This window comes from Microchirus variegatus (genome assembly GCF_963457635.1).
Source record: "Microchirus variegatus genome assembly, chromosome: 13".
Classification (NCBI taxonomy): Eukaryota; Metazoa; Chordata; class Actinopteri; order Pleuronectiformes; family Soleidae; genus Microchirus; species Microchirus variegatus.
In genome coordinates, this window is record NC_139814.1 from 1,502,302 (window position 1) to 1,526,687 (window position 24,386).

Below are 24,386 nucleotides of genomic sequence, written 5' to 3' on the forward strand. Positions count from 1 at the left end.
GCAGAGCTGAAGATGCTGATATTTCTGTTTTTAAGTTTACCAGGATGGACAGGATTAGAAACGAGCATATTCGAGGAACAACTCAGGTTGAACACTTTTGCAGATAAAGTAAGTGAGTCACGGTTGAAATGGTTTGGTAACTGGCAAAACTGTAGTGTAAAAGCAGCTTTGAATGGTCATCAAGACTAGAAAAGCACGACATAAATACAGACAATTTACCAGAAGGTTCATCAATGTTGTGAAAGAGGACTTGAGGACAGTTGGTCTTACAGAAGAGGACACAAGCGAGAGGGCAAGATGGAGGCAGATGATCTGCGTAGATGACCTCTCTATGGCATTACTTTTTATGTTTTTGGAAATCAGATATTTCACCCCATTTTTTGGGAGCTTAAAAAGTCCCTGATAACATATCCATGAAAAAATCTGACCCAACACAACACCGATTCTTTGGTTGCGAGGTTCAGGGGTCTGGTTAGGTCACATTGTATGGCATAGATGTTTGACTGCTCGATAGTAACTTCTTTCATGTCCTCTGATAAGAACTTCCTGAAGTACTCAAGGGGTGACGACTGATACCATGTGATGGTGAAAGGCATCGCCATTCTGGGTGCACACCAGCGTCTGCATCGTGGGGTGTTGTCCATTGGGGAAGCTGTGGAGCATTAACCTCTTCTTCTGCATCCTCATTCTCAGACTCAGTCTGAGTCTCCTGATCAGCATTTGCACGTTCACATTTAAAACAAAAAGTTTGTCCTATAACACTCTTCATCCACTGACACGCACGCACACTTATTTGCTGTGCTGACCCATGACTGAGCAACTAACTAACAGTGTCTCAAACCTGATGTAGGGATCCACTCTTCACCATCTCCACTGTGGGTTAGTGTCACTTTCAAGCTCACTGTCTGATCTTTCTCCTTCTGCCCACAAAACATTTGTGCATGTATCTCCTGTAATTGTTAGTAGATGGTAAGGTTAAAAACATGATTATTGTCATTATTTTGCAACTAAAAACATTGCCTGAACAAAAGTGGCCTAACTGTGCAGTGTTGCCCTGAGGCAACAAACAAGAAAACACAGTTTTTAGAATACAAATAATGCCAATGCAAATAAAGGAGTATTTTTGATCATTTACATTCTCATACACATGCATATATTTTTTACTTTAAGTTATTGCTAATTTAAACATGTTAAAAAGTGATATTCAACTTACCAATTTGTAGCTGGGGCCCACAGTTGGTGTAGTGGTTAGCACTCTTGCCTTTGCAGCAAGGAGACCCGGGTTCCTGGGTTCGAGTGTGGAACAACTTCAACTTCTGTCCTCACTGTCTGATCTTTCTCCTTACTCGGCCACTGGCGGGCCGGATCAGTCCAGCCCGGCCCACTGAGCCCCCGGGCCGGACTGGGTCGGTACTACCAAGTATTTGCATAAAATCAAACGGTACCCGGAATTGGTACTTGAACGCATCCTTGTAACATTATCCGAGTGTAAGAGTAGGCGATTTCCTAAGCTGACTTGAATGCAGCACTGCTCGCAAAGAGCGTGATGACGATAGTTTGTTAACGTCCGTCATTCATTGGCTGCGACGTTCCAAAATGAGTTCTACACCCCTGCTCTAAATTGACCGTAGGTGTTAGAGTGAGAGTGAATGGTTGTTTGTCTCTATATGTGGCCCTGTGATGGACTGGTGAACTGTCCAGGGTGTACCCCGCCTATCACCCAATGTCAGATGAGATAGGCACAGCACCCCCCGTGACCCTCTGGTGGAGGATGAAGCGGTAGATGATGGATGGATGGAATTTGTAGCTGATCAGAGCTGCGGCTCTGCTTCCTGACATGGGTTTCTATCACCCTCTTCAAGATACTGCGAGTTGTCTAAGAGAGTTATCTGTCTCAGAAGTTGCAGGTCTTGTCAAGCTGCGGCGACTGGGAATTTCTCGAGTTGCACTTAGAGGCTGGAACCATCATGGACTAGTAATGAAACAATTTCACACAACAGTATACGCCCTGCGGTGCCAATCTCGCCATCCACTCCCAGCCAGAGCAGGGAAAGTGCAGCGTGTAGTAAGAGGGTAATTAGATTTTTACCATTCACAGCCTTCTGCTTCATCGTGGCTTCGGACCAATCTTCTGAATCAGAATATGGCAGGTTGCACCAAGATGGTAGGAAAACTCAGAAAAAAAAACAGTCATGTAAAACATGGGAGACTTTTCTTACTTAATAGAGACTCATGGTGAGGTTTGTCTCAGGCTGTGCAGCCACACAGCCATTTCTAGAGCGTTTACTCTACATTTACTGTGTTGCAAAGGTCACGAGAACAGCACACATCAGCTCATCAGTCCTAACATGCCTGGATATCTGATGGTGATAAATGATGATACATATTTGCAGTTGTGGCTCCAGCAAGTAGATTTTGATGGATGTCTCTTGGTCAACACAGTCTGTTTACTCACACAGGTTATCACAGATGGCATACAATCAACCTCTGCATGATGTTGTTCAATTTTGCAAAGCCAAACAATCACCAGATGTTAGGCATCTGTAGCACGAACAGCTCTTGATCCTGAAATCCTACAAATATGTTGAAGGATTATAGATTCAATATACTTCAAATCAAATAATATACTGTTATCTCGCATAACTTGATATATGATCATTTTCTAGGGTTCAGAATCCATATTCATCCTCAGCTATATCCTTTAAACTAGTGCAGTTTCAGTAGCCTCCAACTTTTGATAAAAACTGCCCTTGAAATAATCCCGAATGTCCCAGGAGCATAATTTCACAGCAGGAAAAAAAAGTAAAGGCTCTACCCTGTTATAGACGGGTGTACACTGTCCCACGTGCACTGCAGGTGCATGATCAGGAAAATACTAGGGCTGTAACGATACACAAACTCACGGTTCGATTTGTATCACGATTTTTGACCCACGATTCGATACATTCTGCATTTTTTTTAAATTTAAAAAACATTTTATTGTAATGTATGTATGTATTTATGTAACATTTAATAACAATATGTTGGAACACTGTGAACAGATTTGAACATAAATAAATAAATCACCAAAGATTTCTCTCTTTTCTGTAACAAAACAATACTATTGAAAAATACAAAGTAAATGATCAATCAGACTGGGATTTGTCCCCAAAGCATGCTGGGAAGTGTAGTTCTTCATTAGAAGCAGTTTTGTTCCAGTGGAAATAACAACAAAGACAACATTTCCGCTTGTATTTCTTGACAGTCAGTTGTTGTTTTGCTCTTATTTTGGGGCTGGATCTGTGAATCTTGTTCGTAGAGTGATAAAAATGGTACCGTTAGAATCTGTGAATTATCCACTGTTTACATAATCACGCTGATGCTCCGGTGCCGCTTTTCAATGTGTGCGCTGGAACGGGTTTTTTCCGCTCCTGCGGCTTTGATCCATCGGTGTTTTAACTGTGTTTGGTGAACATAAGAATGGTTTTATGACGATTTTGACGCTGTGTCTGAAGCTGCCCCTGGTAGCGGGGACATCAGTAAAGAAGAGATTAACGCGATTAAAAAACATAACGCGTTAATGATGACTGTAATTAATTAATCACAATTAATGCGATAATTAGACACCCCTAATAAAAATAACTTTGGTCGCACTAATGAGGGACACTCTTGAATTTCACTACACCAAGACATACCAGGACAATGCTATGCTTCCAACTTTGTGACAACAGTTTGAGGAAGGTCCTTTCCTATTCCCACATGACTGTGCCCCAGTGCACAAAGCAAGGACTATAATGACATGGTTAATTGAGTTTGGTGTGGAAGAAATTGACTGGTCTGCACAGAGCCCTGAGCTCAGAGCAGAGACTGAGAGCCAGGCCTTCTCATCCAACATCAACAATGTTGAGGATAGACTTCCAAGAAGCTTGCAACAGGAAGAACCAAGTCCTGCATATGTATTTAAATATGTCATTACAGTCCCTGTATGTCCCAATACCTTTGTCCATATAGTGTAGTAACACATCACATAAGAAATAGAAAATCTTTAAGTGGGGGTCAACAGATTGACCCAGGACGTGTTTGACCCAGACATCCCAATATAGTCTGTGAGATTGGATATGGCCTCAGTGTGTCATGGATGCATTGACTGTACTCAAAGCTGTCCACTTGTTTGCTGTTTTCAAATGGGATCATGTTCAGGATGTTTACAAGATCAGGTTTCAAGGTGAAGGTGCCTGAGTGCTAGAGTGAGTCGTATGTATGTAAAGCGCTATTTGAATGTGTGAGTGAATGGTTGTGAATGGAAACACTGGAGTGTTAATTTGTGTAAAGCAAAGAAAAAGATAACTCGATATTGTTTATGCTTACAACATTGTTGTTTATATGAGATTTTTTTTCATGAAGTAGACTCTTGGTGAGAAACAATTGTAATATAGGGTCCCCACACCTTGGTTGATCAAATTCAAGGACATTTCAAGTACCAATTCCCTCAAATCCAAGGACGCAGACACAGCTTAAGATGTGAGGGAAACTTGACAGAGTCACTTCGCCCATGGCGTCCACTTTTATGGATTTGCAGCACACTCTACTTCAATGACATTCTTTGGGATCTTTGGTGAGACAGTGACCTTGGAATTTTCATTTTAAAGACATCATGTCAACAGTGGAGAGATAGACAGTGTCCACAACACCACGTTTGGCCTGCCTAGTCTATGCACATCAAACAATGCAGGGCATGAAACAGTAGGTGGCGTCATAACAAACAAGAGAGACATTTACATCAGTATCAACTTCACTTCTTTCTTACATACAATTCAATCACTTTCAATGACCCATGCCTGTTTTCAAAGATTTTCTTTTAAGTGCCTTGAATTTCAAATTGCTTATTGTATCATAATTATTGCAATATTGTGTTATAAGCTTGGAAACAGTTCACACATCACAATAAAAGCATTTTAAATAAAGAAGATATTTAAGATATATTAGTCTGTGACAAAGCTGGAGTTGGCATCCAGATATGCACCTTCCCAGGCTACACATAAGGGGAAACTTAAAGGAAACTTTTCTCCCTAACTTTGTGAGATAAAAAAAAGGATTTATTAATGTCATAGTGTGTCTCAAAATACAGTAAGGCTTTACATACATGCACTTTAACATCAGTATTATGTGCAATTGTTAATTATGGTTCCCTTTAAGTTTACCCTCAAGTGCCAACCAGGAAGCTGTGAATCAGGATGCAAACTTCAGCGTCATGATTAAAAACAGTGCCTGATGTGAAGTGATCAATCTACCAGAGGAATCCGTTGTCTGTCGGTTCTCATCCCTCCGTCCTCTACGCTCACTTTTAGTGTATTTTATAGCAGTCGTCCTCAGGTTCTCCAGTAAGATGTTCTCCTGTTCTCCTGTCCCTGACTATTTCATAATCCTGGCTCACAACATCTATTCATCAGCTACTCTCTTTATGAAAAAATCTGATGAAGAGATGAATTTCCTGACATAATGTTGCCACCTATATACAGTAAGTCCATGACATTACTTTGGTAGTATTACGTCAGCAACTGGAGCTCTATTGCCTCAGTTTTTCCAAAACTTAGCACGAGTCAGGCACCTTTGAGTTGTCACAAAGTTACCACTTGAAGGCCAAGTATGTCATGTTCATAAAAAATCAATGGCAGCAAAGGTCAGGCAGGCTAAGAACAACAACACAAACAAAAGTTGTGTATGTGTGTTAAGTATGGAAGATGAGATGAGGACACCAGTGCTCTCTCCAGACAGATGTGGAGTAACACTTTATTGGAAGGTAGCTACGTAAGAGTGACATGACACTGTCATTAATGTCATCCTGGTTAATGTCAAGTTGTCACTATTAAGACATCCCGAACAAATGAAATGTCAACTTGTCATAACAAAGACAACATCTGGTAATATCACTTTGATTAATGAATAAAAACAACAAATGACTTTTCATGACAGAAGTCATGAATGTTTATGACAAGTTCATGACACTGTCATGTCACTCTTATGTAGATACCTTCAAATAAAGTGTTACTCTGCATCCTGATGCCAGGTGTGATGTGACATTGTTAGAGCTGTTTACGTGTGATCAGGATCACCACAGACTCTGGACTACACGCTTCTGTCAATGGCTGAGCTCCTTGTAATTACTGTCACAGTCTTCTTATTCATGTGTATTTATGTATGTTACGCATGGGGACACTGATTATACAGCACTTTACTGCAGCACAGATGAGGAGATAGACTTTGCTGCTTGCAAGCGTTCTTGCGTACACACTTAAATGAGTGAATGCAAATAAAATAAAAAACTGTACACAGCCACTGGAATGCTGATGTCTGATATTTTAAGAAGGTTGCAGTCAGCCCCTGGTGGCACTGATGTTCCAATAAACAGTGTGCAAGCAAAAAGTAACTGTTAATAACGGCGTGGACCCATGCATGATCGGACGGCAACAATTCATTTATTGATGATTAAATCAATAACAAAGAAGTCATTTTTTTTTGATTCATTTAAATTTAAATTTAAAACAAGCTCTGATAGTTTTCAGCCTCTAAATGTTAATATTGTATGGTTGCTTTGCACCATATAACAAATACATCATTTGACATTTGTATGAACCAAACATAAATGTCATTATGCCGATGTGTGTTGATGTAAACAAATGGGCCAATGGGTGATGAAGGTGACATATGTATGCATTATTAGCATATTTCTTGTGTAGAAATTCAATTACATAAGTTTTTTTTTTTTTTAAAGATTGTTAAAAGTGGGTTGGTAAATGTTTCAGTAGTTAACAAGAACACTAAAAGATGATTTAGAAAAGGCCCCAAAGTTCATATAATGTATAATGTACATGGAGAATATCTTGTCCTTAAACTTGTTTGTTCATGTAACGCCACCTGCTGGTGGCCCAGTAGATCACACACACATTGAACACTGGCTGTGTCATTCATGAGCGAGTACTATGTGTAGGGCTGTAATCAACCAAAGAAACTCTTGGTCGACTAAAGCTCTGAAATTTCGACCAAAAATCGACTAATCGACGGGGGGTACTTTGCTGGTGCGGCTCTTTTATCTTGAAAAGACCCGCAGCCGCGGCTGGAGTTCAACAGAGTCTGACGGCTCTGACAGCGTTTTGCATTACGTTCATCTGCGCAATACCATATCCGAAAATAATGTATTATGTCAAATAGTAATATCAGCACAATAACTGTTGAGGAATACAGAGCGAGACTGAACAGCACAGCGCAGCTTCACGGCTGAGACAAAAATAGACCGCGGGACGCTGCCGCTGTTGTGGGCAGGTGCGCCTGCAGTAGTAAAACCAATCAACGATTATTAGACTAAAACATTGAAATATGCTAATAATTCTGATATGTTCACACTCAAAACGGACGGAGCAACCTTAGCTTAGCGTTTTTAAATGATATGTCATGTTTGTAGTAGAGCTGTGAAAAGCAAACTGTTGCTTGCAAAGTTTTTATTCCACTTTTTTACCGTCCTCTACTTTTGAAAAATGCTGCCACACTGATGATGTCTTTGACATGGATGTGACAGGAGGACTGACTGTAGCCTAACATGAAAAGCTCAAAATTCACGTCTAATTAATGGCAACGCTAATCTGTCTGTCGCTCTTGAGCCACGGAGCGACAACAACCCACTGGGCTGGACTAAACCAAAATAGTGGAAAACAAGGGGGGCATTCTCTGAAGACAGGCTGTTACCTGTGAAGTATGGGTGCTGTAAAACACCCCTATTAGCATGTGGTACTTTCCTCCTTATGAAATTCACCATAAAAAAAATAAATACATTTAGTCGACCAATCACAATTTTGGTTCGAGCCAGAGCGTGTCGACCAATAAGTCGACCAGTCGACTCTGTCTTTACAGCCCTATGTGCTGTATTGTATGTATCATGTTAGTAATTAAATGACCTACAGCTGTTGTGTTTGAGATCCAGGTCAGAGTTCACTGACAAGCTTATGGTAGCTATATGCCTGCTAGCTTGTCTAAATCAGTTTGATGAGATGTGAATATATATGTGGGAATGACATATATTTTTTACCTGTTCTACCTGTTATTAATGTGCTTTATAGTTGTGTTAAAAAGTGGCCCAGTGTTTAACTTCATTAGTTGCTCAGCTAACATTGGTTTCTGCTAGCAGTGCTACCGAAAGTAGTAGCGGCGTAACCGGAAGTGTAAATATTTCAGAATAAGAGCATCCTGTTGGTCTGTGAGCTGTATATTATATTGTGATGTAATCAACTGAAAATTGTGTTTTTGCTAGCAGTGGCTTACTTGTATGAAAATGTTTGTGTAAGAGCTAGTATTTTAGTTTTTAGATGGATAAACACTTTTCCATCTGTTAAGTTTTATTTTGCTTATTTACTAGTTGTACTGTTATTCTTCCTTTGTAGAAAACCACAGTACCACTATTCAAAAGGAGCAAATGAACTATAACACATCTTTTTATTCCATACCTTGGGGCATTTGACCTAAAGTGTTGTTCTGGCTGACACACTGAGGTGAACCTAGTGATAAACCTAAACCTCACCTCTGAGATTGATTATATCAGCAAACCTCAGTCAGTTTTGTTTCTGACATCAGGTTTATTCAAGGAAGGTGCCTTGTGGTGCAAAAACCAAATGTAAACACAAACTGTGTTTGCATGCAAGAAACCTGTGGGGCACCTTTAATGTTTTGTATGATTTTTGTTGATATGCATCATTCAGTCATCTAGCCTCTGGTGTCTGCATGTCACTTTAAATGAATGTTATAAATGGCCTCGATGCACTTTCAGGTTGCACATGCATTTCATTCACTCAGACTTCTTGTTGTTGATGATGTTATTTCTTGTCTTCTTTGTGAACAGAAACAAAACAAACAAAACTCCTTCCAACTGAAACTTGACCAAGGGAGTATTTTGTGTGTATACAGCAGCACTGCAGGGGCAGATAGGGATAAGAAGCATTTATCCCACAAACTCAAGTTCTTTTTTGTGGGTGCCTTTTTGTGTGTTTTTCATTTATATCCTGTTTGCAGTTGTCTGGCTTTACTAGAGCAATGTTGCTGTTGCCTCGACCTTTGTTGACATTAAACACATAGCTTCCTGTGGGCAGAAATAATTGTGTGTGGAGCTGACAAGGCTTGTGCTGGCTTACACGTTCCAGTTGAGAAGTCGGAAATGCAAATGTATCTCGGGCTAGCCATTGTTTGCGATTCCAACGCGCACAAGTACTACGTGTACAACTGATTGACAGTGAAACAAATAAGACAAGTGCAATTTGATAATCGCCAAATATCAATATTTTAATGAACAAACAGTCCTTGCCAGTTTCACTCGCCGGGCATCTCTACTTCCTGTCCACCTGTTTACCTGGCTGGAGAAGAAGGAGTTTACAGTGGGATCATGGTTGAGAAAACTATGTCAAGAGATGCTCCATCCACGTTCAGTACATAGACGTTATGTACTTTGTTTTCTAAGTTGTGAATAAATAGGGCAATAGAGCAAGTGCCCATAAGGCAAAAGGCCCAGGATTGATTCCACCTGTGGACCTTTGCTGGGAACCCAGTCACAGGAGGGGCCACATCCAGTGTACTCCCAGTGACACTCCCAAGCTCCGATAAATGGGAGGGTTGCGTTAGGAAGGGCATCCAGCGTAAAATCTCTGCCAAATCAAAGCAGTGGTGACTAAAAACCTGGAGAAGTTGAAAGGAGGTGTGCATCACAGATTTAATATCGTCAATCTGAAATCTACATCTACATTACATATTTGCTCATTCTCCGACATCATCCTGCCCCAGTCCTCTGCTGCTTCCTTGTCCTCCTCCTCCTCCTCAGTGAAGCCTCTGAATCTGCAGTGGCTTTTATTAATGGTCTAAAAAGACGTGGCAGAGGGATTCTTCTGCTGCTTGGGTATTGATGCGTCGAACAGCTGCATCTCTATCCCTCCCTCCTCCCCTCTCCTCTCCTCCTCTTCCCCCCATGTAAGTAAACTTGTCAGGTCTGATGCATTGCCTGCGTGTGCACACATGCAAATCACGCAAACAGCGGCGCTTTATCTCAAACCAAACAAGAGCAGCGGCTGAGTATCCTGGATTCTCAGTTGCTGTTGCTGCGTGTGAGAGGCTGTGATTAAAGTGAGTGTCAGCAGAGCTGCTCTGCACCGCCGCTGGTTACACGATATTAGGTGGTTTTGCCCGAGGAGGGAAAAAAGAGCTCAACGGATGGAGCTGAGCACAAGAGGAGAACGTTTTTTATCGAAAATATTAGATTAGGGACATGAATGGTGCAGTATAAGAGTGAGCTGCATGAAATTGTGAATAAGAGGTGAAATTTAGTTGAAGGGGATAAAACACAGGAAGCAAAAGAGTAGCTATCAACTGGCTCATGAGAGAGGAGGACACAAGCTTTAAAGGTCCATTGTGTAGGTGGCTATATTGTCAGAAATGGAATATACGGCACATAATATAGTGTATAATCTTTATCATAAAGTAAGCCTTGTGTATGTACTTCAGGCAGGGCCTTGCTTTACTGAGGCAGACATCTTGCACCGCCATGTTACGACAGCAGCTTTTCACATTTCCAAGCAGAAGCTTACTGCATAAACAAAGAACTATATCCTTTGGTGGTATTTGAAGGTCACAAAAGTTCCCTCAAATGCTGAGGAGAGATAGTGGTGAGATGAGAGCTCATCTGTTTGTTTCAATGTGATGGAGGTGCAGTGGCATTTAGGGTAAGGTGTGTCGTTTTAATGAATTTATAATTTGTAATTCCTTTGAATCAATTTGATTCCCTGCACGGTGTTACCACTCCCCCTAATCCTCCACAAGTAGGACGGAACAAACACGAACTGACAACAGGATGAAGCTCTGACAGCTTTAAACAAAAATGGAAATGGAAAATATCTAAGTCTCGCTCATACAGGCTTTCATCTCCGAGATGCTGTTACTCCAGCGGCTGCCTTTGCCAAAGTCACTGGGTTTGTGCAGGTTTCTCTTGAGTGCAGTCACTGTCATATGATATGACAGGGAAACCTTAGGAGCACCATCTGCTACATCCCAGTCGGCCCAAGGCATAAGGGAGCCAAGTGTGTGGATTTTTTAAAAGTTGTATATTCACATATCTAATTGGTGTTCAGTGTATATTATTTGGTTTTATTTTGCAGTTGAGATTGCTCATTTTAGTGCAGACTTAAAAGACAAAGTCATTAAACTGCTTTACTTGTTTTATTCCAGTTCAGTATCACCACACTTATGTAAGTATGAAAGTGAAAATTAATTATTGGCCACTTTTGTGATTTTACTGCCCTCTAAGGTTAAAAAAAACAAGAGTGAAACTGGTTTGGTGTAAATAACACAACTATAATTAATGCAGTCTCTAGTGTTACATTGTTGAATTTACCCCCCACGTTTGAAATATTATTGAATAAACATTTAGGTGAAGCAGACCTAAATCGCCAAAGAACTTATGATTTGAGTTCTTTTCAGACAAATAAGTGAAATATTTTATCATGCAGTGTGATTGTTAGTCACTGTCAGCACTTAAATGTTTCACACACAACTGACAGACCAACATATCTCCTCATTTCATTGATTAAACAGATAAGAACGGATATGGATCAACATAAACATACAGTTAGAGGGATAGAGTGGATGATAACAAAGAAGTGGTCACTATGGAGATGATTGAAAACTATTAACCAGGCCAAATGTTGTGTGACTTGTTAACGTTGTGTTCTTTTGATTGACTTGAGTTCTCTTGGGGTGGTTGCAAAGGTGGTTGTACATGACTTCAGCAGATCTCCAGCACAGCTTGTGCCGAGGACAGCTCCTCTACAACAGATGGTGTACATGTCTAATGCTGCGTAGATGAGCATGAAATTTAGCAACAGCTGCTGAAAAGGTTATGCCGTTCACTTTCACAGTTGTATTTGAGGTTCACTGACACCGTGGCGGTGTTAGAGGGTTAGAGTTTCACCTCGATAACTGGATATAGTTATTGTGAGGTGAGACCACAGTAACATGTTTCTTCTAGTGCAGACTCACATGTTACTTCATGTAAAATTGACGGCTTATTTTCATTTGACCTAAAGCAGAAATGCTCCTAGATTAAATTAAATTGAATTAAATTTTATTTGTATAAAATTCCGTTTACCGCACATAGTACTTCATAATTCAATTACTTCGTAATTCAGCTCTGAGAGTGACACTTCAGTCCTACACTTTGCTGAAAGTGTGAGTAAGACACTTGATAACTAACTTTTAAGTGCAGTATTTTTTTACTCATAAGTCAACTCTTACCAGGGTTCTTAGGAGTAATTCTAAGACGCTTGATAAATACGGTCCCTGGACTTTCTTGGTTCAGATGTGTGATCACATACTGCTGCTACCACTGTTTCTGTCTGAATCAGTGTAAACACAAGGTGAAAACATGACCCCATTCAGACCTGGTTTTAACATCTTCCCTCAGTGAACTGATCACAGGGACCACATGCTGTTGTCCACATTGTTGAACTGCATGAACACAATCTGTCTGATCGGCAGTAGTTTCACAGCATTATTACACTAATCAGCTCCCATAAGTTAATTTATTTGCAGCCACCACCGTGATATTAACACTGATTGCCATATAATTTCCTCCATTTTTACTCTCACTCGTGTGTGCACACACACATCAACAGGTTCACACAGCTTTCTTTTTTGAGGCCTTTGCACTGAAATGTATTCATTTGGACAGCCTTTGAAAAGACTTTGGTTAACCATAACCAGTGAATGCCTAATGCTAACCTTAACCTAACTATACTTCAAATCATTGGCTGGTTCCTCAGTTTAATTTCCACTAGGCCACGGTTTGCCCCTGAAACAAATAGAAATAAAATAATAACAAAAAAACAATGTAGTTTAAATTTATTGTAATCATACAATTTAAACATGATATTTTTCCTTTGGGTTTTAAGTGAAACCAAACACAAATGTAGCATATGCCTGAGTACAGAAAATCTAATGAATGGTTTAGGGCAATTAGTTTTTGATGAAAACGGATTTCTCTCTTACTTTCACTACTGCTCTCTGAGGAAATGTCAGGCAGGGTGAGCTATGGAAGTGGTGGAAGTAAAAGAGAAATCAATTTTCATCAAAAATAAATCGCCCTTAAACATTAATTTGTGATATTTTGTACTCAGGCATATGCTACGTTTGTGTTTGGTTTCACTTAATGAATGAATGAATGAATGAATGAATTATTATTATTATTATTATTATTAATAATAATAATAATAATAATAATAATAACATTCAGGACACATTTTTACTATTATTATTAATAATAATAATAATAATAATAATAATAATAATAATGATAATAATAATAATAATATAAAATAACCAAAAAGAAAACCCTGATGAATGGCCCAGCCCTCACTGATGCACACACAAACACAGTTATAGCACATAGACATGTGTACAGTGAGATTCAATGAGTCACATGATGGATGCATTCGGGACACATTTTAATGCCAGGTGTGAACAGTCATACTAAGTGCAACCTGGCCATGATGGGATCGCTGAGGACAGACGTTAATACCAGGTTGTTCCATTACATGCATTTGTATCACGCTGATAGTAACACGCTGATTTGCATCAGCGTGTTACTATTGTGTAGTGTGTAGTGAAGGACAGGCCGGGCCTTTAGACTGGCAGCCTGTCATTCTCTCACCACCCTGTCCTGTGTTATTACTGTTATCATTGTTAGGGTTTTCACTATTGCCAGTCCTGTGTGTATCTCTGTCAGAGGCTGTCAGTCCTGGAGGCGGCGCTAGCTGTTTGTGTGTGTGACAGACAGGCAGCGGCAGCTTCACACACAGAGACACAGACCTCCTCCGATTCTAAACTCTGGTTATATTTCAACACAATCGATGCTTGTAAAGTAACAAAGAGACACTTGCACAGTCACTACGTTTACATGCACAGTTTAATCAAGCTAAGGCCGTAGTCCGACTAAGACAATCAATGGACCACGGCTGTGCCGTCAGGAGCAACGATGAGTGATGCACATAGATGCGCTGTATGAAAGTGTGTGTGAAGCAGCTTTGAGTGATCATCAAGACAAGAAAAGCACCATATAAATACAAAACATTTACCTGCTGATGCTATTGTGGTGGAACTGGGTCAATTACTGAAAGGGTTATTCAGAGAAATGAATAAATATGATTCATTTTTATACTGCAGCTAAACCCTCAAAACACCCTTTCTCTCCAGTGTAAAGCAGTATATATGTGTATCTGATGTTATCTGCTGATCCAGGTGCAAAGTACTGAAATGATGTGATTAAAACAAGTGTATCTACTGCCTTTTTGGTCAAACACCAGCTTCTGAATTTAGATTTTGCCTTTGGGTTTCTTGGTCCACGCTTGTGTCACTCTTTCATCACCTTCTTGTCCAACCAGCTCAAGGCTTGTTGTCCCAGACTCCTCCTCCTTTTCTAAACGTGGGAGCTGTCGATTTGTTGTCTTTGTTTTGCCACCACTTGAAGCACAGTGTGAGAGATTAAGAGGCTCATCTGGCAGGTGGAGTTCGCCTGAGAAGAGGGGGTTTTACCCTTTAGTTACCCTTTATTTATTTAGTCTGACCGCCTTCAATCAAGTACATACTGTACACATATAATCCATTTTAAAATTGACAACATATTGGTTAACTTGTATCAGCTCCAGGGAATCATCCATCATCTTCCTTTATTTCTGTTGGTCCAAGCCAAAGAGGACTAGACAAAAGCGCTTTGAACAAATATTATGTTTTATTATAATAGTATACTTAACCGCTTTGAAATAGTGCTGTCTTAGTACTCTAAAATGTTCCAAATGAAAAATTAAAAAGTTTTGATTTTATTTCTCCTAAAAGGCAACACAAATCTCCAAAAACAACTGTTAAAGCACCACATTGATAAGCAGTAATGATTAAATTAGTAGTACATTAGAGAGATTAAAGCAGTTTTAGAGGATGTTGATTTACAATATATTTACCCCAATCACTAACACTATGAGAAGCACATTACTAGCTAAATTTGAAGAAAAATGGCAGCAGGATGTTTTGTCAAAACCCTAATTTACAGACTCTGAAAGTGATTTTTAGTGTGATTCTAAATGTCTTTCCATCAATGTCTAACACATGGAAATCTGAACATATGTGAAGAAGATGTGGCCATTTGAATGTAGGCACTCCTCAAACTTTTTAACTGCAAAGATTTAGACCAGGGGTGCCCAATAACATCGATCACGATTGACCGAGCCACTTGATTGATGGACATGTTCTGAGATCTCATCTTTTCTAACATGCGGTTCACCACACATGCACGGTCAACCACGATAGCTGCAAATCACCGGCGAGCTGATTACCGTGTTAGCCTTCCAACTTATACAATTCTACTGAAGAAAGTGTATAAAAATGAGGGGGGAACCTGGACCAAGTAAGAAACTAACAACTTCCATCCAGAATGGGACTTTTTTCTCAATGTCATATTCAAAGTGCGTTTGTTTGATCGAAGATCAATATTTCAAATAAGGGAAATGTGGAGGGGCTCTTTCGGACAGTTCACAGAATGTAGGACAAAATAAAATACATTTAAGTGGCTCTGTGGTGTAGTGTGAATGGATCAGTCTGTGGTGTAGTGTGGATGGATCAGTCTGTGGTGTAGTGTGAATGGATCAGTCTGTGGTGTAGTGTGAATGGATCAGTCTGTGGTGTAGTGTGGGTGGATCAGTCTGTGGTGTAGTGTGAATGGACCAGTCTGTGGTGTAGTGTGGATGGATCAGTCTGTGGTGTAGTGTGAATGGATCAGTCTGTGGTGTAGTGTGAATGGATCAGTCTGTGGTGTAGTGTGAATGGATCAGTCTGTGGTGTAGTGTGGATGGATCAGTCTGTGGTTTAGTGTGGATGGATCAGTCTGTGGTGTAGTGTGAATGGATCAGTCTGTGGTTTAGTGTGGGTGGATCAGTCTGTGGTGTAGTGTGAATGGATCAGTCTGTGGTGTAGTGTGAATGGATCAGTCTGTGGTGTAGTGTGAATGGATCAGTCTGTGGTGTAGTGTGAATGGATCTGTCTGTGGTGTAGTGTGAATGGATCAGTATGTGGTGTAGTGTGAATGGATCAGTCTGTGGTGTAGTGTGGATGGATCAGTCTGTGGTTTAGTGTGGATGGATCAGTCTGTGGTGTAGTGTGAATGGATCAGTCTGTGGTGTAGTGTGGATGGATCAGTCTGTGGTTTAGTGTGGATGGATCAGTCTGTGGTGTAGTGTGAATGGATCAGTCTGTGGTTTAGTGTGGGTGGATCAGTCTGTGGTGTAGTGTGAATGGATCAGTCTGTGGTGTAGTGTGAATGGATCAGTCTGTGGTGTAGTGTGGATGGATCAGTCTGTGGTGTAGTGTGAATGGATCAGTCTGTGGTTTAGTGTGGGTGGATCAGTCTGTGGTGTAGTGTGAATGGACCAGTCTGTGGTGTAGTGTGAATGGATCAGTCTGTGGTGTAGTGTGAATGGATCAGTCTGTGGTGTAGTGTGGATGGATCAGTCTGTGGTGTAGTGTGGATGGATCAGTCTGTGGTGTAGTGTGAATGGATCAGTCTGTGGTGTAGTGTGGATGGATCAGTCTGTGGTGCAGTGTGGATGGATCAGTCTGTGGTGTAGTGTGGATGGATCAGTCTGTGGTGTAGTGTGAATGGATCAGTCTGTGGTGTAGTGTGGGTGGATCAGTCTGTGGTGTAGTGTGAATGGATCAGTCTGTGGTGTAGTGTGAATGGATCAGTCTGTGGTGTAGTGTGGATGGATCAATCTGTGGTGTAGTGTGGATGGATCAGTCTGTGATGTAGTGTGGATGGATCAGTCTGTGGTGTAGTGTGGATGGATCAGTCTGTGGTGTAGTGTGAATGGATCAGTCTGTGGTGTAGTGTGGGTGGATCAGTCTGTGGTGTAGTGTGGGTGGATCAGTCTGTGGTGTAGTGTGAATGGATCAGTCTGTGGTGTAGTGTGAATGGATCAGTCTGTGGTGTAGTGTGGATGGATCAATCTGTGGTGTAGTGTGGATGGATCAGTCTGTGATGTAGTGTGGATGGATCAGTCTGTGGTGTAGTGTGGATGGATCAGTCTGTGGTGTAGTGTGAATGGATCAGTCTGTGGTGTAGTGTGAATGGACCAGTCTGTGGTGTAGTGTGAATGGATCAGTCTGTGGTGTAGTGTGGATGGATCAGTCTGTGGTGTAGTGTGGATGGATCAGTCTGTGGTGTAGTGTGGATGGATCAGTCTGTGGTGTAGTGTGGATGGATCAGTCTGTGGTGTAGTGTGGATGGATCAGTCTGTGGTTTAGTGTGGATGGATCAGTCTGTGATGTAGTGTGGATGGATCAGTCTCTAGTGTAGTGTGGCTTCCGTTGTTTAGCTTTGGCTGTGATTTGTTTTCTACTCTTGCTTGTTGGTCTGTGTATTTAAATGATGGTGTCTTGTAATCCCATTTGGGCTGGGCATATTATTTATGCATGGCAATAAAAAAAAAAAAATCAATCAATCTGAGTTGTACCTTTAGATCTTAATGATACAATCCTAATCCTCATCCAGGAGGTGTTGTTCATCTCCTCTGTGTTTTTCTACTGTAAAGTCTTTGGAGACAAAGACAAAAACTTGTTAAAAGCCCTCTGCACTGTCTGTGATTTGTTTTCACTATCTCTGACCCCTCTTTAACTGCTCTCTCTCTCTCTCTCTTCCCCCTTCTCCAATTTGAGGGCAATTCACTCCTCCCACGCTCCCTGTCCTGCCTCTTTAATTTATTTCTCCCCTCTTCATGATAAATGAAGAGGCTTGTGTTTTCCTCCCTCTCCATCACATTGTATTTATGATGCGTCTGCTGTGCTGACTATTAGTCTGGGTCGTGGTGTTCACTGTAGAGGCGAGGTAGGTTGGGCAGTAGTACCCGAGGTCCATCACGAGCACTTATGGCCGATCTACACTTCTTCCCATTAATCTCCCTCCAGGGCCTCTTCTGGCTGCCTCACAGCCTCTCTGTGCTGCAGAGTTATGCTCTTCCCTCCACTTTCTGACTTTGATCCCACACAAACACTGCTAATAGGATTTAATTAACACCTTTAATGGACACTGATGTATGGAAGCACGGACTGGTTATACAAGGCACCTGCAAAGCTGCGTTCACCCTCTCTCACCTCCAGAGGTATGGTGTTTTGCCTTTCAGATAGTTTTATACCCCACTTTAATAACTACATATAATACAGATATGACCCCGACCAATCATTGTTCATGGCATTGCACAAGTTCATAGGTCATTGGGTAGGTGGGGATCATGGCTCCCAAAGTGTTGTGGTTGATGCTCACAGCCTTTCATTTTTGTTTTTAACTTTGTCGTCGTTGTCTGTTAAAGTTTAGACCTGCAGCTGCATCATTCCAAAGACATACTCACTCTGAAAAAGTTTTTTTTTGTTTAGGCCGAGTCTGACATTTTTTAATTTTCGTTGTGTGCCAACTTCATTTGCTCTTCACCAGTAACACACATGCTGATATTTCCACATCTTAACAAGTCTCACAAGTGTTCAAATTAAGACGTTCAAATTAAAACTAAGACATCAACCATCGACCAATAATACACTAATTAAAAAAACAACAACACTAAATCAGACTAATACATCACAGAGGCCGAACCCTTACCCTTATTATTCAACAAAAAAAAAATCAACAGCATCCTTTTCCCCTCAGTTGTTTAACCCATTAAGGCCTGAAGCTCCTGGAAAAAAATGTCTCTAAAACCTGAGCTTTAATGCCTATACTTAATGACTGATTTCTCAGCCTCTGTAGCAGATATGGGAACACAATTCAAAAAGTATTTGAGAGCTCACACCTGTGGCTTTCCTGTGAAATTTAGTTTATTTAGATACAAAAATGTAAAATTAAAATGAATAACTATTTTCAATTAAAAAAACAGTAAGAAAATAAAGTAATATCAACTTGTGTCAGCGCCTTGATTTAGTCCTGATGGAGTGTGAAGGACAAGAACAGACTCTAATGACTGTAAAAGTCTGCTTCACATGTGACGGTGATGATGCTTACAGTGCTGTGGCATCTGCAGGTAAATCCACTGTCACCCCTGGTGCACGGTTGTAAACACTCCGTCGATTACGGTGGTATTTATCGTCCTTATCGTCGACCTCGTCGTCTTCAAACATAATTATGTCTTAACCATAAATCCCAGTCGATTTGTTCAGCGCTTTCGAAGTTATCAGCGATGACGTCATCGAAGACGAAACTCCTCGAAGACGAAACTCCTCAAAATCACTGCCTTCAGAAATCTCTCCGCTGTCAAAGTCCTCCATGTTTGTGAGAAGTAATTTCAAAACAATGTAGCGAGGAACCCTTAAACCCCCGAAAATTGACTATATCCGCTATACACCTGCTTTCCCAGCGTCAATGGGTTAATATGCATTTAATATGAAATTTCCAATATTCCTCAAATTTATGTGCAAGGTTAAATCAAGCAGGTGAGCTTCACATCCTGTAACATCTGCTCTTTAATACGGTTTTCCTCCTCCTCGCCAAAGTATAAAGCAAAGGCAGGAACGCCATGTGCACTTGGATCAATTCTCCCCGTTGTTTATATTTGATTACCTGCGTGTACGTGCAGCTCAGCTCCACAGGAGCACATGGCCGACCGTGTTTCTCTTCTGCCTTTCTTTTGCAGGCTGTTTTTGAAGCAGCTGTGCTGCTAAAGGCATGAGAGAATGAAGACTAACACTGGTTGAAATACATCGGAGTTGAAAACCCAAGTGAACTGCAACTTTATTTAGCTTCTTTTCCTCTATTGAAATTGTATATTGTGAGATTCACAGATGTCGTCTTAGTTAAATGCACTTGAGCTGAGAATCACACATCTTTCAAACCTATTGAAAGTAGTTAAGTGTCTTGCCCAAGGACTCGTCAGCACGTAGACCGAGAACAACCTAAAAAGAAGTTTCGAGGAAGATGGAACAAGTTTCACAAAATAACTTTTTGTGAAAAAGACTTGGAAACAATTTGAGAACAAGGCAAACACAGATAACACATTCCAGTCAGGGTATCTTACGACAAGCTTGAGTCCTGTTTGGCAAATTACCTTTCCTACCACTCAAAGAGAAGGGCGCCTCGTTCTTGCACATTTATTTATTCCTCTCTTTTGTTCTCCTTGTGAGAAACTTGTCAGCTGTGACAGTTGCTCACTGAAGTTATCTCAGTACAGGCGTCTACATCGTCAGGTGTTATTGCTGCTCACAGGGGGGTTGGTGCACTGGTCTGTGAGACGCTCTTCCATTGTTCTTCAATAAGGCATTAGTATTCTAACATCAGCATCCGCTCACATTTTGGCGATTACACAAGTAGCCGAGGACAAATCGTTCATTCACACCGTTGTTACGGGTTTAGTCTCTATGACACTGACACATTCCTTATAGTTTCATTCAGTTTTATCGCTGCATCTAAATGACAAACAACCTGTCTAACAACACACACACACACACACAGAATAATATGGAGGGCTACCATTTCAACTAGGGGTGACTCAATACCACTCCTGTGTGTCTGATACCGACATCTACCGACACTGATATCAGTTTGATACAGTCATTTTAGACATATTTCACCACATGCGTAAAACATATTCTTGTGCTATAATGTTGGAAATAACCATCTATCTGTCTGAAAGCATTGTGACACAAGATCCACTCTGTAACAATCTTAAACTGAATTCAACTTAGACGGGCACAAGAAGATGTAGACTTGACCCTTAAGAGTGCCTCTCCACCATCTGTCTGTTACAGCAAAGCCATAACTTTAACCATAACCAGTTAATGTTTAAACCATAACCTAACAACAATTCAAATCTTAGCCTTAAAGGTGAAGTAAGTAGTTTATAGTGACATCTAGAGGAGAGGCTGAAATTTACAACAAAGAACTGCTCCTCTGCTCACCCCCTCCCTTCCCTGAGCGCTACGGTATCCTCAGCCGGTCAAATGTCCTCGTCGTCTTTGTCCGTGTCAGCAGATGAGGTTCGTGAGGCACTTACGTTGAAACACTACGAAAATGAAACAAAGAATATTATGCAGCGACTAGACAATGCAGGAGCACATAATATGTATAAAAAAGTGGATTTTGGGTCATATAAACCCATAAATACTACACAGTGTCCCTTTAAACCAACGTGAGATTCTGCCTCATTAGGACCTGGTTTTGGTCTCCGTGAGGACTACCGGTCCTGACAAGGTCAGCGTTTATGCCAGAAAATGCCCTAAAGAAGTAACAAATACAAGAACACACGCACACACACACACACACACACACACACACACACACACCTAATGCATGTATTTGAAGAAATACACACACACGCACACACACACCTAATGCATGTATTTGAAGAAATACACGCACACACACACACACACATACACACACACATACACACAGAGCGAATGTATGTAGCTTTTCTAATTACAGCAACTGCTGCCAAAAGAAGCTCATTTGGGCACCGAGGGGAACACGTGTGCTAAAAGCAAAGGAGGCTGGGAAGGATGAGTCTTAATGAGGGGAATCAGTGGAACGTGTCTGATGGTGACATTTCTTCCCTGAGCTGGAGGGCTCTGGATGAAAGGCAGGCCTTCATTGCAGGCCGCGCTCCACCACTCTGCCCCTCTCATCCTTGGATAACTGGGCACGGCGCGGTAAAACATGCCGCCCTCACACAGGAGGCAATTAAAAACTCTGATCTGCTTACACACCCGGAAACACTGGCTTTGGCTGCAGGCAGAGGGGAAGAGGGCCGGGGCTGTGATGGTGGCGAGGGGCCGGGTGCTCACTGGTGGTGGTGGTGGTGATATTTGTGAGTCAGCAGGAAGGAGAGCGAAGATGTCGGAACAAAATTAGACTCTGAGACGCTGATTTATCAGACTGTAAAGTCACGCATGGACAAAAGAAAACGCATGGACAAAACACAACAAAGCAACATTTGTGGAGAAACTCTTAAACACCAAGGTTTTATATGTGTTAGTGAGGAGGGTCTCAGCTCTGGCTGAGCGTCCCATGCTTTTATCTCTGAGGTGGACGTGTATAAATCACACTCCTCTTGAAGCCCATGACACTCATTCAGTTCTTTATTTCTTGCTTTATATTGCTTTGGCAGAGTTTGACTGCACCGGCTGCAGAAGTGGTTATTGCAATATGGCTTTAATTGTGTCTTGTTTCACGCATCGGTCAATACATTATATACATTATGATAGTCAGTTCGTGTTTCTTTTTTTTTTTTTCTTTTTTTTAAATAATACAATACAAATTCAAACCTGTTGATTTTACAGCTTCTTATATGTGAACATGTTCTTGTTCCTTTGCTCCATATAACAAAGAAATCATGAAAACTGAAGCATTATGGTTTGCGGACAAAACGCAGATAAACATTTTCCAACATTTTGCGGACCTAACAACTAATCGAAAATAATCAACAGATTAATGGATTATGAAAAGAATCATTAGTTGCAGCCCTACTTTGAATATGCTGTTCTTTTTTAAATCTTTGTCGCAGCAGAGGCCACATCCACATTAGTATGAGAATAGCATTTTCAAATTCAAAATCAATTTCCAATTCAAAATCATTTATTTTCCACTCTGCGAGTGTGTGGACACAAACAAAAATCATTTCAACATCAGGTGCATCTGAAGCAGAAGTGAAAATGCAGTCGTGTGGACGTAGCCAGAGTTTCCTGCTCGTTCCCAAATGAATTATCTCCGCAGACATTTGTGTTAACAGGAGAGTCACAGGTGGAACTAACAACATTACACATGGAACAGGAACAAATTGTCAAATGTCTTCTGCGAAAGTGCGAATGAAGAGTGTTTCATTTTAATTTGACTCTAAAGCTTCCACCCAAGTCATTTGCATGTACTCACATCACGCCAGAACCCACCTCATTCACTTTATTAATTATTGATTCAAGCATTTACTTGCTTTAGAGTTTTGATCCTGAAAGAATCTGCTTGTCTCTGTCTTTGTGTGGTTCTGTTATTTGGATAAGATGAGGCATTTGAAGGGCAGTATTATCATTCATTATTCTTCTCAGTTTTTAGTTCAAAGTGTTGATGATCAGTGGAGGAAACTGTCCAGAGGTTATTCAGGGGAGAATGAAATGGCAAACTGCAGTGCACATATTGATTTTGAAGAAACTAAAATAAGCCTAATTTCTGGGAGATTTTCTTATTTTTTTGCCTCAAAAGAAACAAAAAATCTTGGCAAGTAAGTTTTGTTTATTATTCTGTTCAGCACGTTAGTCTACTGTGGTTGTTTTAAAGTGCTTTACAAATAAAGTTGGATTGAACTGAAGCAACTGCAGCTGACTTTAAGCTTTAATTATTAATAACAAGCTAAAACAATCATTTGTATGAAATGCTTGTGCTCTCAGTTTCTACAATCATGTCGGCTTATTCCATTAAAGGGAGGATCATTTCTTTGCTAATGATAAGTGCAACTTTTTAACATTTTAACTCTGGTTTTTGGCCTAGATAGTTGAACAAGCTAGATGTAAGTATTCTAACCAAACAAAATGTGCTATACACCACTGACAGATAATTTTTCTTAAAACCATAATGTTTAAATCAATTTAGGAATAGTTAGCTTATTTCTACTAGGGCTGTTTTTGCAGTGTATCCATATGTGGAGGAACTGGGGAAACTGTGGAAGAAGCCAAGTTGAGAATGTATTTCACATTCAAGCGTTATGTATTTATTCATTTGTTTTTGAAATTATGACGATGATTACACCTGTCTTTTCTGACAATTTAACACAAACACTTTACTTGCAGAAAAACCTCCTGTTTGTGTGATTATGGCACAATAGTGAATGCAACCATTCGAGGCTATAGAGGGTTTGGAGATACAGGTCATTGCTGTCCTCTATTATCCAAAGAACCTCCAGCCTCCCAACCCCGTAGCTGCTATGGCATTGCTGCCCATTACTCTTGATGATCTGAGTGACCCATGGCTGCTGTGTCATTTTCACACCAGAGGCCTAATTGCGCCAAATGGTGGTGGATTTTAACGGGAACAGAGGGGATAGGCAATCCATGCGGACCACCCGTTGTCAAACATTAGCTGTAATTTACTTCTTATGTCTACGGGAAATGACACATTTCGACATTTACAGTTATTAGCCTGTGGTGATGGCAGTGAGCAGTCATTTGTCTGGTGATTCTTTCATAGTTAACCAAAAGCAAGAGGTTTTCCATCCTCTTGTTTTGTTGTCTTTAAAAGTTCCGTGTGTAAGAATTAGTGACAACTAATAATAGTAAAAATGTGAAACTATGGTGGTTTGCATATGTTTGCTCTTCAA

General features: G+C 40.7%; 1 protein-coding gene across 1 annotated transcript in view; it reads left to right on the top strand.

Moving 5' to 3' along the window:
• LOC310936319 (receptor-type tyrosine-protein phosphatase U-like) overlaps positions 1-24,386 on the top strand; it is a 311,175-nt gene that overhangs the window by 64,260 nt on the left and 222,529 nt on the right. The gene's annotated exons all lie outside the window — the stretch shown is intronic.